Genomic DNA, 12833 nt, shown 5'->3' with positions numbered 1-12833 from the left:
AAGGGAAAGTGAGTCGGAGGGAGGGCTCAGAGACACTTCAAGCGAGAACAGTGGGGAGGTTTCAGGACCTCCCGTAGGGACACCCACTCCTCGGCGGAAACTGTCACGCCGAGAGTCCAGAAGACGCGTTTCCGTTAAGGAGCTTTTATGCTGGAAGAAGTTCCGTAAACGCCCACTGTCCGATTCAACGAGCGATTGATGGAGCCATGCTTAAGGAGCTCCATCACAGACAGAGTTTGGGGACTTAGCCAAACTCTGAGGGATCAGGATTTTACGCACAAGCAGCTCACCATCCCATCACAGCAATCGGACAGTCCCTGAAAGCAGCTTGTGCAGAGAGGCATCATGAGCAACCCAGCCGGAGCCGGAGGAGCAGCAGGAGCTGGAGAAAGTCCAAGTCTGGAAGAAAGGTACAGAGTGTTGGAACTCCAGCTAGCAATGCAAACGGCGAGGCTAGAAGAAAGGAGGGCGCAGGATGCAGAAAAGGCAAAAGGCGCTACACTAGCAAGAAAGATGCCAGGAATGGTGCAGAAGTTTGGGGGGGACCCCAGGAACTACCAAGCCTTTAGGACAGAGATGCAGTATGCTCTCGAACTGCAGTTTAACGACTTTCCCGATGAGGCATCGCGAGTGGCGTTTGTGATTGGCCATCTCGAAGGGGGGGCGAGAGACTGGGTGAGGCCCCTGATGGCAGGGAATAGTGACATGCTGAAGGACGCGAGGAAGTTTTTTCGCGCCATGGATTTGATGTTTTCCAGCGAGATTGAACAGGGACTGGTGCGCAGGCAATTGATGGCTTGCAAACAGGGGAGCCGACCGGTTCGTGAGTACTGGACTGAGTTTACAATGTTGATACATAGATTGGGGTGGGACTTATCGGCGGAACCCATTCAAATGCTCTTTGAAGAGGGGCTTTCTTCGGCGGTGAAAGACGAACTTTCCCGGGCGCCCAGGGCGGAGTCTATGGACCAGCTGACCAAATCAGCGCTGACCATTGGAGCGCGCCAGGAGGCAAGAGCCTTGGAGAAGCGGGAGGGGAAAGGAGAGCGTTGGAGGGATTTCCGCATTCCAGAGATTCCAGAACCAAGTTTCCCGCCCGGAGAGCCGATGGAAGTTGGAACAGCGCGCGCGCGCGCAGTTTCAAATCCCAGTGAAGGGAGGAAGAAGGAGGGAAAGAGCGCCAAGAAATGTTATCTCTGCCAGCAGCCAGGTCACTTTGCCAGAGTCTGCCCGCAAAGAAAGGAATGGCAAGGGATGGCGGGAGCTGTTGGGGGGAAGGAGGAGGAAGTCCAGGAGCCAGTAAAAGCCAACGCCTGTCTGCCACTGTCAGGGCACTGCAGACAGGCCAAGGAGCAGTAAAAGTGCCCACTCCGGAACCTCCAAGACCAGCCCTAGTAATAGAGGTGTTGCTAGAGCTGGCAAACGGATACCCACTAAAGACCAAAGCGCTGTTGGACTCAGGCAGCTCCTGTAATTTTATGAGCAAGGAGTTTGCAGCTGAACACCAGATACAGACACTCCCTTTAAGCAACCCCCTGCAGGTCACCACGATAGATGGGAGGGAGCTGTTGGGGGGAGAAGTTAGCCTGCAGACCGTCCCAATGGTTATGAGGGTGGCAAGGCACACCGAAAGGATAGCGTTCAATGTAGCCACCCTGGGAGGGGCGCCAGTCATTTTGGGAATGAGCTGGCTAGCGTTGCATGACCCGCTAGTGGGCTGGCATCAGAGAGTGGTCTCCTTTGGGTCAGCACATTGCCTGGAACACTGCAAAGAGGGAAAGGTGCCAGAAGGGGCAAAAGCCTCCCTAGCAGGGACGGAAGTGGCGGACAAAGGGAAGGTGCCCAAACAATACGCTGACCTGAGCAAGGTCTTCAGCGAAAGGGAAGCAGATAAACTACCACCGCATAGAGACTTTGACTGCCAAATTAACCTGGTCCCTGGGGCCCAGCTCCCCGTGGGCAAGCTGTACGCCATGTCAGACAGGGAAATGCAGGAGTTGAGGGAGTTTATTGACAAAAACCTGAAGAGAGGTTTCATCAGAGAGTCCAGAGCGGTGGGGGGCAGCCCAGTGTTTTTTGTGGACAAAAAAAACACGGATAAACCGAGATTGGTCGTGGACTACCGGCGGCTGAATGCCGTGTCAGAACCAGTGACTTTCCCCATGCCCAGGATTGATGACATTTTGACCAGGGTGAGGAAGGGAAAGATATTCACGAAACTGGACCTAAGAGGAGCGTACAACCTGATACGAATAAAGAAGGGGGATGAATGGAAGACAACGATGTTCACCCCCCTAGGGGCTTTCGAATATCTTGTTATGCCCTTTGGATTACAAGCAGGCTCCGCCTGTTTTCAATCGCTCATGAACCATGTACTGGGACCTTTGCTCTACAAGAATTGCGTGGCATTCCTCGATGACGTGCTGATATATTCAGAGAATGAGGAGCAGCATGTAAAGGATGTCAGGGAAGTGCTGAGCCAGCTGCAAGCAAACCAGTTGTGGGTGAAATTGGAGAAGTGTCAGTTCCACACCAAGGAGGTGGAATTCCTGGGGTACCGCCTATCAGACAAGGGATTAGCCATGGATCCAGGCAAGGTCCAGGCGGTGCTGGAATGGAAGACACCGAAAACGAAAAAAGATGTGCAAAGGTTCTTAGGGTTTGGGAACTTTTACCGTAAATTCATCAAGAACTTTGCCCACTTAACGGCTCCCATCACGGACTGTCTAAGCAGCAAGAAGAAATTCGTTTGGACGGCGGAGGCGGAGCACGCTTTTGAGGAATTGAAAAAGGCATTCGCTTCGGAAGAACAGCTCCTGCATGTGGATTTACAAAAACCCATGAGAGTGGAAACTGATGCCTCAGACCGGGCGGTGGGGGCGGTGCTGCTTCAGCCAGGGAGCAATGAGTCGGAATGGAGACCGTGTGCCTTCTTTTCGCGTAAGCTGAACAAATCCGAGAGGAACTACACGGTATATGACCGAGAACTACTCGCCATTCACGAAGCGTTCCGGAGATGGAGACACTTACTAATTGGCGCACAGCATAAGGTGCAAGTGTGTACGGACCACAAGAATTTGGAGTATTGGAGAACGGCACGAGTGCTCAACCAACGCCAAGTGAGATGGGCCCAGGAGTTCTCCAAATTCCATTTTGAAATCTGCTATGTGCCAGGTCCAGAAAACATCAGAGCGGACGCTCTCTCTCGCAAACCTGAATATTTGGAGGGGGAGGGAGCGCCAGAAGAGAGACATATTATCCCAGAGGACCACTGGGTGTGTGGTGCGGCCTGGGTGGGGCAAAGAGAACTGGTAGAGGGAACGGTAAATGATGAGTACGCCCAGGATAAGCTCAGAGGTTTAAGGAGAGAGGGAGAAGACCCCGGAGGTTTTGAAGAAAGAAACGGGGCATTGTATTACAAAGGGGCGCTATATATACCCGAAGGGGAATTGAGGGGGAGAGTACTCAAACAGCTGCACGACAATCCCACAGCGGGGCATTTTGGGCAACACAAGACCATGTGGTTGGTGACCAGGGAGTTTTGGTGGCCCAAGGTGAGGGAGGATGTACGGGAGTATGTGAGAAGGTGCGACCAATGCCAGAGAGCCAAAGGAGAAAGGCGGGCACCAGTGGGGTTATTAGAACCGTTACCCACACCAGAACGACCGTGGGAGGCGGTGTCGATAGATTTTATGACTGATCTGCCCAAATCCCAGGGGAAAACCGCCATACTAGTCGTAGTAGACCAGTTAACTAAGATGGGTCACTTTGTAGCTTGCTCACATGCAGTCACGGCGGAAGAGACAGCGAAATTGTTTGTAGAACATATTTTTAGGCTGCATGGCGCCCCCTTGAGGCTAGTTTCCGACAGAGGGAAACAGTTCACGTCCAGATTCTGGAGGAAGCTTATGAGCTTGTTGCACGTAGAGGTCAACTTTTCGACTGCCAGGCACCCTGAGACCAATGGGCAGGCGGAGAGGGCAAACGGTATCCTTCAACAATACCTGAGGTGTTATGTCAATGACAGAGAAAACGATTGGGTCGAAAAGTTGGCACTAGCGGAATTTGCTTACAATAATGCAGAGAATGTGTCCACTGGGATGAGCCCCTTTTTGGCTAATTATGGGTGCCACCCCAGGGCGTTTCCAGGGGAAGGAGGAGAGAGATGGAGTGTTCCGGCCGCTGAACTTTTTGTAGAGGAAATGGAAGCGATCCATCGTCAACTCCAACGCAACTTAGAAAGGGCCAAAGAAGAATATAAGAGGCAGGCAGACAAGAGCAGAAGGGAAGGTGAAACAATTAGGGTGGGGAGTCGGGTCTGGCTATCTACCCAAGGATTGCCGTTCAAGGGGGGTTGCAAGAAATTGAGACCCAAAAGATTGGGACCATTTGAGGTCATCCAACAGGTCAACCCAGTGGCTTTCAGACTCCGGTTACCGAACCACATGAAACTGCACCCAGTATTCCACAGGTCATTACTGTCACCATACAGGGGGGAAGGTGAAGGGGTATCCACACGGGGGCCAGTCATAGAAGAAAGGGAAAGCCGCAACTATGTGGCGGAAATCATCGACTCCAGGTGGAAGGGTAATCAGGTGGAGTATTTGGTCGCGTGGGAAGGGGAACCGGAGTCGGAAAACACCTGGGTGAAGGCAGAGGAGGTCCATGACGAGGTCTTGATCGAAACGTTCCACCAAAGGTTCCCCAGGAAACCTCAGCCAGTAGCGAGGTTCCGGAGGGAGTACTTTGGCACCACCGACGATGAGGAGGAACTGGAGGGATTCAGGGAATCGGAGTTGGAAGGAGGTACAGACTCCGAGGAGGAGGAGTACTTGGAAACCGGAAACAGCAAAAGGTGGAGGGAAGTGTTCGAAACTTCGGAAGATGAGGGAGGTTCCTTCAGGGGTTTTGCTCCCTCGCCTCCCGCAGAGGAGGGGAGGGAAGGGGGTGAAGGGGGCCCTGGAGGGGAGGTGGATGTCAGGGAACTGTCATCTGAGACGAAGGAGGTGAAAGGGCTCATGGAGGGTGAGAGAGACCACTCCGCGGAGGAGGGGACCAGCAGGGGGAGAAGTGGAGTTCCAAGGGAAAGTGAGTCGGAGGGAGGGCTCAGAGACACTTCAAGCGAGAACAGTGGGGAGGTTTCAGGACCTCCCGTAGGGACACCCACTCCTCGGCGGAAACTGTCACGCCGAGAGTCCAGAAGACGCGTTTCCGTTAAGGAGCTTTTATGCTGGAAGAAGTTCCGTAAACGCCCACTGTCCGATTCAACGAGCGATTGATGGAGCCATGCTTAAGGAGCTCCATCACAGACAGAGGTTTGGGGACTTAGCCAAACTCTGAGGGATCAGGATTTTACGCACAAGCAGCTCACCATCCCATCACACATACATACATACATACATACATACTTGTAACCTAGGCCAGAGGTTTACAACCTTTCTGAGTCCACGGCTCCCTTGACCAACTGCATTCTTTCTACGGCACCCCTGTGGGGCTCAGGAGCCCAGTTATGTCACCCCTTACTTGCAAAACTGGTAGCCTCTCACCCTTTTTCAAACATCCTCCCTTGTGCTGCCACAGCACACTGGTTGGAAACCACTGCTGTAGGCTTATAGCTTACAAACATACAAAATATTAACCCCCCCAGACCAGAAAATCCTCAGAACAATAGGAAATGCCCACATTCTTCAAATGATGCCACCATCTTCTTACTTCTCTCCCTGTGCATCCCTTTCCCAACTGACAAGAGACCTGCTCTACTCAGAACATTCTGGAGGCCACCAAGAAGGGACACTTCCCAGGGCAGACTAGAGGCAGACTGATGCAACCACCTCAGGCAGCAAGATCAAGAGGCACCTCTGTGGATGCCTCCAAGGGTGACCCCACATCGCCAGCAAAGCAAGAGGAAGAAGCTGTGGTAGGTTCCAGGTTCTGGCAAGAGATGATGGACTCTCCTTCCTTGGAGGTTTTTAAGCAGAGGTCGGATGGCCGTCTGTCATGTATGATCTAGTATGATCCAACTCTACAATTCTGATTCCTTAGACAACTCTTTAGATTACAGTATTATTATTTTTTAAAAATGGAATTAGCTTTTTTATGACACTTTATTGGACATCATAGTAACCATTTCCTAGCATATCCATAGAGGCAAAGAAAATGTACACCATATTCTAAGTGTGGCTGCATCAGAGATGGTGATACTAGCTCTACTCATATCTATTTCATAATAATTCCTAGCCTTAGTTTTTACTTCTTTTTCCACAGCTGCAGCATACTGAGCTTTCCACAATGACCCTGTGATCCTTTTCATGGATAGTCACAGTCAATTTAGACTGTATCAGCATATATTTGCAGTTAGGGTGATTTGTCCCAATGTACATCATCTGCACTAAAGATGTTGCTTCTCCACTACAAATTGTACTTTCCTCCCACAGCTTTGCAGCTGTTTGGTAGTGACCTGGGGCTACTGCTGAACATCTCATTCAGCCTTCATAGGGTCTTGCTTGCAGATCAGATCAACTCTGACACCTAGAAGATGGCAAGCAGAAGCTCTCATGGGCTTGGACTTCTAAAAAGGATTGAGCCCACTCTGCCTCTCTGCAGCTTAAGCAGAAACTGCCTTCCACAGGTTTGTTGCTTTTTTTAAGCACTGAACACCTGATGGCTGTCAGGATAGTCACCTAATCCTTTAAGGCTTTGGTTTTTTATTTTGTTTGTGGGCTGGGCTGCTGCTGGTGGTGTTTTTTGCAATGCAGATCATCAACACTTATTCACTGCTTGCATTCTTAGAGAAAATGACTCTTCCTACTCCCAGGGCTTTGCTGCTAGGTGATAAACAGCCTACTTGAACACGAGAGCTGATGGAAAATTATAAGCTGTTGTGTTTAGTTTGCAACTTACATCTAGAAAGAATTTAATCTGAGGCTTAAAAAGAATAAGAATATGGGATTCTCATGTTCAGCATTTATCAGAAGACCTGATATTCAAATCTGAGTGTGGCTGGATCCTGACATACCTTGGAGGCAGTCACTTTCCTTGTCAATGGTCAGTATATTCCAAACAAGGGTGATACTCTCCTAGCAATACTAATAGCACTGCATCACCACACCATATCACTTGGAGAATGCCTCTCTGAAATTCTGAAAATCCATATGAACATAAGAGGATGCTGGATCAGGCCAAAGGCCCATTGTGAGATGTGAAACACAGAGCAGTCAAATACAACATCCCTAGAGTGGACATAAAAAGGGGGTGTCTGGACCAGCCAGTCGGAACTTCCTGTTTCCTCCTAGGCTGGGACAGACTTCCTCTACATGTGACCAGAGGTGGGCGTGGCCTCAGCTGTGCAGGTAACAAAAGCATAGGACTGGCCACCATCTCTCTCTCTCTCTCCAGCTGACTACATTCGTCGAAGAAGCAATATCTGCTGAGCCTAAGATGCTCTCTTGGCTTCCAGCCAAGAGAGGACAAAGGGACTATCTCTTTATGGGATAGATTCCAGGTATATTACTTTTGTAACTTAAGTCTGCCTTCTGGGATCCATCTGTGAACAGAATGAGTGAGTAAACTCTTTTATACTTTTATAGAAGACTGCAAGTAGATAAATAGGCACCGCTCCGGCGGGAGGGTAAACAGTGTTTCCGTGCGCTGCACTGGTTCACCAGAAGCGGCTTAGTCATGCTGGCCACATGACTCGGAAGCTGTCTGCGGACAAACGCCGGCTCCCTCAGCCAATAAAGCGAGATGAGCGCTGCAACCCCAGAGTCGGCCACGACTGGACCTAATGGTCAGGGGTCCCTTTACCTTTACCTTTAAAGGGGAAATTACCAGGTAACTTATTTTAGAGGCTTTAGCGAGCCTGAGCAAATGCATCCGCTGTGCAAGTTTAGAAAGGGGAATGTCACTCTGCTAAATTGTAGAACTTGTTAGCACAAGTTGGAAAGGATATAATCAAACAATATATCCTCTCCTGCCTCCCTAAACATTCCCACACCCATCGAGTCCAATATCCTGTTCTCACAGTGGCCAACCGGATGCCTGTGGGAAACACACAAGCAAGGTCTGAGCACAAGAGCTTTCGTGCGGCTTCCAGCAACTGGTATTCAAGAACATTGCTGCCTCCAACTGTGGAGGCAGAGCAGAGCCATCATGACTAACAGCTATCCATAGCCCTTGCCTCCATGAATTTGTCTAATCCTCTTTTAAAGCCATCCAGGTTGGTGGCCATCACTGTCTCCTGTGGGAAGGAGTTCCATAGTTTAACTACTTGTTGCATTTCTTTTATCTTTTGTGAATCCTCCAACATTCACCATCATTGGATGTGGTATGAGAGAGGGAGAAAAACTTTCCTCTACCCATTTCTCTATGCCAGGCATCATTTTATAAACTTCCTTCATTTTTTAATGAAATATTTATTAAGATTTTTCACATTCAATACAAAAAAAATCAAAAAAGACGAAAGAAACAAAAAAGAGAAAAATTAAAAACACATGAAATTTACAATTCCATATTTTCATTACCATATTTCCCTGACTTCCCCACACCTCCCCTTCTTGTATTCCAATTCAAATTGTTTGTTCAACAAGTTCCTATCCCCAATTTTTAACCTTTTTATATTTAATTCATTTTTAAAAAAAAAAACCAATTTTGACTTATAGACATCAATATTTGTACCTCAATACACAAACCTTTTTCTAAAGTCGACCCAAATTCCATTCCACGAATTTCCCAATTTTCATATTAATAACCAAACAAAAAATAAAATAAAACAGATCATAATTATACACCCTTTGGATTCTCCAACCCCACCACCCCCTTTCCCGGTTTCGATCCCCAACAAATGTCCATCAGTCTTAATCTTCTATCAGCCTGGAGATCTCACATCCGAGGCTCTTAATTCTCTCTCAGTTCCTCTCTGCCGGTTTTTTTGATAGTCCTTAATATTAAACTCCAAATCTCGGAGGAGCTCTGTCCCAATAAGGTCCATATTTCTTCCAGCCAGACCTCCATACTTAAAAGCAGGGTCCAAAAGTCCAATTGTCACAAAAACTCCAGCTTCCACTTTAATCAAATTTGTAATCCATAAGTCTTCAGGTCTCCACATAAGGAGATCTCTCCATTCTTCAGTCGCCAATTCAAACCAGAATTTCATCATCCAATACTTATTTTCCTTTGTAGTCATCCTGTCAGGCCTCTGGTTTGATTTCTTATTTTCCTTTGTGAGCATGATATCAGGCCTCTGGCTCTCCTTTGTCATTTGCAAAATTACAGCTCCTCCTTCCTTCTCCTCAGAAACAACATATGTCTCTTTCTCCACACTTTCAAGATTCTCAAAGTTCTCTTTTTGTCCAGCTGCATGGGCTTCCTGAGTCAAGTCCTTATCAAATTCCGTAATGTTATTTACTGTTAAGTTCAAAGTTGTTTGTAGCCAAAACATCAATTTGGCCTTGTAACTTTCCCAGGAGAACAAATACTCTGTCCAGCCCAGCCTGAATTTTCCCTCTTCCAGCCATTCTTGTAGTGTCCCAAATCCCCCTCTAGAGGGATTTTGGTAACTTAGTATTCTTTCCAGTTAAAATCCAAAAGTCAGGTTAATTTGTATCAGTTCTTACTTATTTTCAACAAAATATAACCAAGTTGCAGCAAATATATCCAGCAGAGACAGCAAAAACAAAGTTCTCTTTTTCCTTTTTGACAGCTAATTTTGACAGCTGTCAAACTCCTCTATATCTCCTCAACAGGCTCTCTCGCGAATCGCTCCCGGGTCCGGGGGGGGGGTGGCACTTCAACTCTCAAAATTAACTCTTATCCTCCAGTACAATTACTTATACTTGTATCGCCAAATCGTGAAATTAATATCTTTTGTCCACTAGAGAAGAAGAAATTCTCTCGACCTTAGTTAACTAGTCCTTGCTTTAGATTTTTTACAAGGCGGGGAGGCGGACTTCCTGTTTGCGCCTTCCCCGATCGTTCCAAATTCCAAAGAAAATTTCCTTAAAAAGTCCAATTTCCGTACTACTCACGGGTTGTTACTTTTAGAGTCTGATTTTTCACAAGAAGAAGTTAGCGCTCTCCGACCATGGCTCGCGGCTTCACTCCACAGGAGAAGCAGTCGACTCTCAGCACCTCGCCGCTCACCCCGTCCCCCGTTCCGAAGCCTTTAAAAAGGCTCCTTCGCAGGTCGGGGGGGCGCAAATGGTGCCCGCCGAGTCACCAGGTTCACAGGCTTCCACGCCTGTGATTTCTAAGGGTCCCCGCATTGCCGCAGCGGCAAGACCCAACTCCTGTAGAGCCGATTCCCTCCGGAGCTCGGAGGGAATCCGCCATTAGCCGTTCGCGCTAACCCGGAAGTCCCATTTTATAAACTTCCTTCATGTCACCTTTTACTCACCTTTACTTTAAACTAAAATGTCCCAAACACGGCAGCCTTCCTGCTTGATCATTCCGGTTGCCCTTTCTGAACCTTTACCAACTCTATAATATTATTTTTGCAGTGAGACAACCGGAACTGTAAACAGTATTCCAAGTGCAGTCACACTATAGGTAAGAGCATTATGATATTGGCAGTTTGATCTTCAATTCCTTTCTTAATGATCCCTGGCATCAAATTTGCCTTTTTCACTGGTTTGAAATCTTCATCAAGCTATCTACTTTGTATTTGTGACCAACTTCAGGTGGAAGAGATCACTCGTCATCTTTTAGCCTGCCCATTATAGAGAGACCCAAGAGATCACTTTCTGAAATCTTTGTTCACACAAGCAGGCAGGTACACTAAAACAGAAATGGTTTGCCTTCTTTTGAGTGACAATAATAATGTTGCACACCACCCCGATCTCTGAGTGTGAGATTCCAGGGGTTCCAGGCGCTTACCCTGGGTTCAGTTTCCTCGGAATAAGGGACAGCGTAGACTATGGTGTCTTTAAGTTATATGGTTTATTTACACATATGTACAACCTGAGCCTGTGATGGAGGGGTTCACAGAAAGTATTGCTTTCCTCTTGGCCACACCCTTGGATACCAACAGAAATAATGTCTCCCCCTCACAGGCTTCAGCCTCCCACCTGCTTCCAGCTCTCTCACACAGCTCTGGCCTTTGTCCTTTTCACCAACAGTCAGGTGAAGGAGTGGGCCCACCCATTTACCCTCTGGCACAGAGCCACTTCCCTTGTTACCATAATGACCCATACTTAGGCCATTACCAAGAAGCTAGCCTGGCTACTCCAACAATTACCGTATTTTTCGCTCTATAAGACGCACCAGACCACAAGACGCACCTAGTTTTTGGAGGAGGAAAACAAGAAAAAAAATATTCTGAATCTCAGAAGCCAGAACAGCAAGAGGGATCGCTGCGCAGCGAAAGCAGCAATCCCTCTTGCTGTTCTGGCTTCTGGGATAGCTGGGCAGCCTGCATTCGCTCCATAAGACGCACACACATTTCCCCTTACCTTTTAGGAGGGGAAAAGTGAGTCTTATAGAGCAAAAAATACGGTAAATATTTACTGGTTACAGGAATTAGAACGGATTCAGGCATACAGCCCTCCCCTCACCCCTCACCCCCAAAAAACTCACCACTCTAGTTTCTTAATACAGAGAGTGGCCTTCTATGTGTGGGGGGGATGCTAGATAAAATTGCTATAAATTGTTCTGGTGATTCAGAGGTTTAATTTGAAATAAAGCTAGATTTAAACTTGTTGGTGACTCTGATATCATCTGTCTCTTACATCATGGATGTTGGCTTATATTATGGGTGGATGTTCTGTACGATTTTATTATTGCTACAAGTTCATCATGACTGTTGGCTAGAACAATACACTCATGAGCAAGTGAGCTATCTACTATGATCCCAAGGTCTCATTCTTGGTCTGTCACTGCCAGTTTAGCCCCCCCCCCCAAGCATATCTGTGAAATTAAGATTTTTTTCGCCCCAACATGCATCATATTTACATTTGCCATTTTATCACCCATTCACTCATTTTGGAAAAATCCTTTTGAAGTTCTTCAAAATCTCTTTTTGTTTTAATGACCCTGAACAATTTAGTGTCATTAGCAAACTTAGCTGCCTCACTGCTTGCTCCTAATTCTAGTGCAATTATGAACAAGTTAAAAAGCCCAGGTCTCAATACCTACTCTTGAACTCTACTTTGCACTTCTCTCCAATTGGAGAACTGTCCATTTATTCCTATTCTTTGCTTCCTGCAACTTAACCAATTCCTGATCCACAAGAAGACCTCTCCTCTTATTTCTTGACTGCTAAGCTTACTCAGAAGTCTTTAGTGAGGTAATTTGTGAAAAGATTTTTGAAAGTCCAAGTAAACTACAGGCGGTGACCATTTTGCATGGGAGTTCCATTCCTGGACCCCGCACATATTGGTGGAGTGCCCCCACCCCGCCCCTTTGTGCCCCCACTATGCCCCATTCTGCCCCATTGCACCCCTGTTTTGCCAGCATACTTCCCTCTTCCAGGTCTAACCCCTAGAATCTATGCAGCCCTTGAGGAAGATTGGGGTGCCATGTACCAATATTTAAAGAACTTATTGTTGTTGGTCTTAATGTTTTCAGCAATGTGTTCCTCAAATTCTTTTTAAAGCATCCCTTGCTGACTGCTTACATTATTATTTTTTGCCAAAGTGTGTATTTATTTTTGTTCCTCCATTTGGACAAGATTTCACATTTTTGATGGGAGCTTATTTGACTCTGTTGTTAACTATGCTGGTGTCCTCTTGGCCCTCATAGTACCTTTCCTGATCTGTAGTCTACATTCCAGATGAGTTGCTAATATTGTGTTTTTAAACAACTGCCCAGCATTTTGAAGTGATTTCACCCTATTGGCTTTT

Source organism: Podarcis filfolensis (genome assembly GCF_964270895.1).
Source record: "Podarcis filfolensis genome assembly, chromosome: 7".
Taxonomy (NCBI): domain Eukaryota; kingdom Metazoa; phylum Chordata; class Lepidosauria; order Squamata; family Lacertidae; genus Podarcis; species Podarcis filfolensis.
This window is presented reverse-complemented; position numbering follows the sequence as displayed.